The sequence below is a fragment of the Cololabis saira genome, chromosome 14 (genome assembly GCF_033807715.1).
Source record: "Cololabis saira isolate AMF1-May2022 chromosome 14, fColSai1.1, whole genome shotgun sequence".
Classification (NCBI taxonomy): domain Eukaryota; kingdom Metazoa; phylum Chordata; class Actinopteri; order Beloniformes; family Belonidae; genus Cololabis; species Cololabis saira.
The window spans coordinates 2,466,613-2,472,651 of NC_084600.1; the positions used below are offsets into that span (position 1 = coordinate 2,466,613).

Genomic DNA, 6,039 nt, shown 5'->3' on the forward strand with positions numbered 1-6,039 from the left:
CCTCCGCCTGTATGTCTGTGTTTTTTACATAAAATAAAAAGCCTTATTTTGTTGGCATTCTACGCTCTGCGAGGTTTTTTTTTTACACCTCATCACCCAGGTCAAGTTTTGCCTTGTCCCCTTGTACGTGGAGAGGCCGCTCTGGTTCTTCACATTTGGTGTCAGGAGTGGGATCTTTGGCGCCACCTGAAAAACTGGAGAGAAGAGGTGGGAAGCGAGGCCGTGGGTTTGGAGGAGTCTGGGAGACCCGGTGACCAGGAGTCTGGGAGACCCGGTGACCAGGAGTCTGGAAGACCCGGTGACCAGGAGTCTGGGAGACCCGGTGACCAGGAGTCTGGGAGACCCGGTGACCAGGAGTCTGGGAGACCCGGTGACCAGGATGCGGCTTGTAACCGGGAGGAAGCGTCCTCGGCAACCGGGAGGAAGCGTCCTCGGCAACCGGGAGGAAGCGTCCTCGGCAACCGGGAGGAAGCGTCCTCGGCAACCGGGAGGAAGCGTCTTCGACAACCGGGAGGAAGCGTCCTCGGCAACCGGGAGGAAGCGTCCTCGGCAACCGGGAGGAAGCGTCCTCGGCAACCGGGAGGAGGTGGCTGATTTCCTGTCTCGCAACGGGGTTGGCGAGACTCCAGAGGGGGAGGGAAGTGTGAGAAAGTTAGCAACCCCTCTCCTTCTCACCATCACCGGACTTTTTTTTAATGTATGTGGCAGAGTGGAGGATTGGGCGTGGTCTGCGGGGGAGCAGCACACAGGTGTGCCTGGTTCTACTGATTGTGGCACACCTGTGTCCAATCAACCTCTCCACCCTGCCTGGGTTTATAAACAGCAGCTGCACACCAGAAGGGGGTCTGCTGAATGGAGGTAGCTTGTTGAGAGGCTATGCCCCATTGTGCCTTTTTTTTAGAATATGGATTTTTTGCCCTCCGCCTGTATGTCTGTGTTTTTTACATAAAATAAAAAGCCTTATTTTGTTGGCATTCTACGCTCTGCGAGGTTTTTTTTTTTACACCTCATCACCCAGGTCCAGTTTTGCCTTGTCCCCTTGTACGTGGGGAGGCCGCTCTGGTTCCTCACAAAGAGAAAAAATATTTTTGAATAGTCGAGTCGGGATGGGGTCTAACAAACATGTGGTTGACTTAGCTCTATTGACGAGTGAGGTCAGCTCAGGGAGGTCTATAGGATCAAAACAGTCTAGAGTCAAGTAGAGCCTAGGGAAGTCGCTAAAGCTGAAGAAACGCCCACAACCGGCTGGTTGATTTCTTCTCTAATTCTCGTGATTTTACTGTTAAAGAAGCTCATAAAGTCTTCACTACTGAGAGCTGCAGGAATGCACGGCTCAACAGAGTTGTGACTCTTTGTCAGCCTGGCTACAGTGCTGAACAGAAAACATGGGTTACTTTTGTTATCCTCTATCAACGTTGAATAATAAGCTGTTCTGGCTTTGCGAATGGCTTTTTTATATACTATTAGAATATCTTTCCATTTACGATAGGAGTCTACAGACTTACAAGAGTACCACTTCCTTTCCATTTTACGCACGCTTTGTTTCAACATGCGAATATCTGAATTGTACCAGGGAGTTAAGCTCCTGTGGCTAGAAACCCTCCTTTTCAAAGGAGCAACTTCATCTAAAGCTGAGTACAACAGATCAGCAGTGCTACTAACAAGAAAATCAACATCAACATCAGAAGTAGAACCCAGGTCACTGGCCTCTATTGCTTCAGTAGAGGCTTCACTATTTTCCACTGTCGCAAGATGAGCAATGGCCTCCTTAAATTTAGCAATAGCTTCATCAGACAAACATCTGCTAAAATAATACCTCCTGCCCTGCACTTCAACATCGACAACATTAAATTCAAACGTTCCTAAATATTGGTCGGATAAAAGGGAGTTTACAGGTGACACCAACAGACCATCAGTTTCAACACCGTAGGTGAGAACGAGACCGAGAGTATGATCAAAACAATGCGTCGGCCCGTCCACTTTTTGTGAGATACCCATTGATTCTAGAAGAGAATTATCATAAGATAATCACTTTAAACATCCATATGAATATTAAAATCACCCACTATGATGAATTTGTCTGTACTGATCAATAATCCAGAAAGAAAATCTGAAAATTCAGACATAAACTCTAGATAAGCACCAGCAGGGGGCCGATACACTACCACTAACACAACTGGCTTCTCTGATTTCCAGCTCGGAAATTTCAGACTAAGCGTGAGGCTTTCAAATGTATTATAATTGGACTTAGGTTCAATTTTTATTTGGAGACTGGAGTTATAAATTGCTGCAACTCCTCCGCCTCGGCCCTGCACTGGGAACAAATCCTATTTACTGCCAGCAATGCGAACCAAACTCCTGCTCTGATATTACAGAGACTGAACAGCCCTTAGCAGAGGGCCTCGGACCCCATACTCACTGAGAACCCCCCACAGAATAGCACGAGGGACACGGCCAATTACCTTCTCCAGATCCACAAAGCACATCAAGCACCCTGCAGAGGGTATAGAGCTGGTCCAGTGTTCCACGACCGGGACGAAAACCACTTTGTTCCTATTGAATCTGAGGTTCGGCTATCAGCCATATTCTCCTCTCCAGTACGCTGGCGTAGACTTTCCTGGGGAGGGTGAGAAGTGTGATCCCCCTATAGGTGGAACACACTCTCTGGACCCCCTTTCTAAAAAAGAGGGTACACCTCCCCGGTTTGCACTCCAGCGGCACTGTCCGCCTCTTCCATGCAATGTTGCAGAGCCATGTCAACCAAGACAGCCCTACAACAGAAACTTGAGGTACTCAGGTATCATTTGAACAGCGATGACTTTTAGTTTATGTAATATTTACTTTCCTAGATCACTTATAAAGACTTGGTTGTACGTCTTTAAGACGACCGCCCACCAATTGTTTATTTCTTTACTACACTAATAAGCACAACAATTGAAGTCTTTTCTTTCTTACCTTATCAATAATACCAGAGTATTAATACCTTGGTTATAGCTAATTATGAACACTTACACTGTCAAATGAAGACACCCATACTGCATATGAGTTTTACTTACTTGGCTTGTAAGGTATAGTAAATAATTAAGAGATGATATAGGGCCTACACTAAATTAATCTTAGAACTATCGAATGGAAATACTGTATGTGCGGAAAGCTTGTAACTACCAGAGTAATGAATGCTAGTAAGTTGTTGCATTGTAAGTTGTGGGCGGCAACAAATGCGGTAACTGCTTCCTTGATTCTTTTAAAAGACCAAGACTGTGAAAAGGAGATATCTGTGAAACCAGACATCTATGTGCAGAACATATCAAAGGTCAGTTTCAAGTAGCAAGTGACGATCACACAGCTCTATATGTGGTAAGTGAGGATTCTGTTGAGTTCACTGAGCACATCATTGAAGACTTTCAGTGCTTTCTGCACGATTTCATAATTTTCATTTAAACTGTCTTATTGCATAAAGATAAAATCTAAATCAAAATGTTTAAATGTGTTTCTTGCAGAGACAATGATTTCATTATATGTGACCGTAGTAGCAATTCTGGGATCAAACGCTCTCGGACAAGGTAATTAAATTAAACGCTGTGGTGAAATGATGCAAGAGAAAATCAATTTAAATCTGATTTTGATGAAGGCAGAAGATTTTTGAAATAAGGTTTTATTAATCATTTAAGTATTTTTAGGTATTTATGGTTGTTTTCCTCAATAATACGATATTGCTATTATAATTAAAATGTATAATTAAAATCTACGCATTTTATATGAAGTGAATGTTTTACGTTCCTCTGTCTTCCAGGTGTAATTGAATGCAGTTTTTCTGGCTCATCTGAATCCCGTCAGTGTTTTGGTGCAGTTGGACAGCCACTCATTTTTCATCTGCCAAATACAGAAAATGTAGAAATTAGATTGACAAAAGATGCTAAACACTGGATTTTAAAGGCAATCAGCGATAGGTTAATGTACCTGAATGAAGATTTTCTAAGACAGACAGGAAATATCTACAATAGAACAATCACATTTGGTAACGCCATGAAGAAACACTCGGGAGATTACCTGCTGGAAGAATTCACAGCTGAGGGCAAAAATCTGAAAAATGTCAATCTGCATCTTAAAATACATGGTAAGTGATATATTGTACACCGTATATATGCAAATATATACCACTTTTGAATTTTATTCTAAATTGTATTGAAATATAAAAAGAAAACATAACAAACATATACACAAAATAAAACCACATAAAGTAAAGGAAAAAATAACTACTGTAGATTTAACTCTTTTTCAGAAGACTGTCATATGCAAATGTTTTCAGACGTTTGCAGTTTAATTTTTGAAAAAAAGTGCCATGTTGTTGTGTTTTCTGACTGTGTCTTAAAGAAAATGAATATAAATAGCATTAAATAAAAAGCCTTGGGGAGCTTAAGACTTTTGCAATTACTTTGAAAATAGAGATATTCATTCACTACAAAATTATTGTTTCTAAATGATGAAACACAAATTATTCACTTATATTTTAATCAGTGCTGAGCAGGGAATTTTGTGTTCTAGTATACTTAATATTTGCCAGACAAAAGGATGTTTAACTGGATCCATTAAAAATGAAACTTGTTCATCAGTATTTTTAAGGATTATGGTAGAGCTGTTCTGTTATTTTTATTTCCGAACACTAATTTTGTAAATGTACAATTTCATATTACAAGTTTATTAACATAACCTCTTCAAATAAGTAAATAAGATAAATGCTGAGGAGTATACAACTGCTATTCCTCATATATTCTTAAATACTTCATAGTCTTAAATAATATATGCAAATATTCACAAACAGTTAAAATGGGACACTTTCAAGAATCACTGGAGTATATCGAATATGATTAAACCAGAACAGTCCTGGAAATAAATACAATTTAACCACGTTTATAATTGAAGACAATGACAATAATTTGTTTTTATGGTCAATAGTGAACATAAATAGCCAAACACAGCACAGCAAACAAGCACGGATAAATTATGTTCACTTATTCTTTTTACAGATTTTACACAGTTTGTGTCCAAAGTACAGAGAACGCTTGTGATTTTTAAATCCACTGTTATCTTTAATTGGTACTCAATGATTAGATTTTTTTTAAATATATTTGCCTTTTAAATGTTTGATATATGACTTGATGTTTATTTCCAGCTCCAGTGTCAGTGCCAGCTGTGTCTCAGACTTGTTTGTCACCAGAGAAAATGACAGTAACATGTTCCTCTGAGGGAGACGCAGTCGAGTTCATTTTGACTTTGGACAATCAATTACTGATACCAACCAGAAATCACAATCAGTCCCTGAGCAACAGCACAGCTGAAGAACCCAGCGTTTCCAGGATTTCCATTGACCTACATGGAAAGCTGACCGGAAACTTCATGTGCCAAGTTAGGAACAATGTCAGCGAACATGAGACAGTTCTTAACCTGACAGCCTGCAAAGGTACAGTACTTGATGCTTCCGATATTAAAATAAAGGACTTCATATTTAAATCATTGACATCTATAGAAGTTTTTGGCCTCAGAGTTTTCTCTTTCTAATACTACAGTTGTGTGTGTCTATGTATGTGTGTGTTACAATTATATTATATTATATTATATTATATTATATTATATTATATTATATTATATTATATTATATTATATTATATTATATTATATTATATTATATTATATACATAATCATTAAATCAAGTGTCAAGAGATTTTTGTTTGCTTGCATCTTCTAGGTTTTGAGGGCGTTTATGTTGCGGCATTAGCAGCTGTCATCCTGCTCTTTCTTTTTATGGCTTTGAGTTTTGCTCTATTTAAAATTTGTAAAAAATCAAGACCCATACATATTATTAATGGTAAGTGAAACTTTTTTTCAACATAATAATAACAGTCCTTCGATATCTTTCAACGTAACATTTACTTTTTTTTCTTCCAGGTTCTAATGAGGAAATTATCTACGCAGATGTTAAAGTGTTAAAAAGTACAAAAAGAACTGGGCCTAACTTACACGACAACACAAGATAATTT

The 6,039-nt window shown here is 39.3% G+C and overlaps 1 long non-coding RNA gene across 1 annotated transcript; it reads left to right on the forward strand.

Annotated features, from left to right (window-relative positions):
• Positions 1–5,427: 5,427 nt before the first annotated feature.
• LOC133460080 (uncharacterized) lies at positions 5,428–6,039 on the forward strand. The gene is made up of 3 exons (XR_009784083.1): positions 5,428–5,461; positions 5,748–5,867; positions 5,948–6,039. It is a non-coding gene; the product is annotated as an uncharacterized LOC133460080 (long non-coding RNA).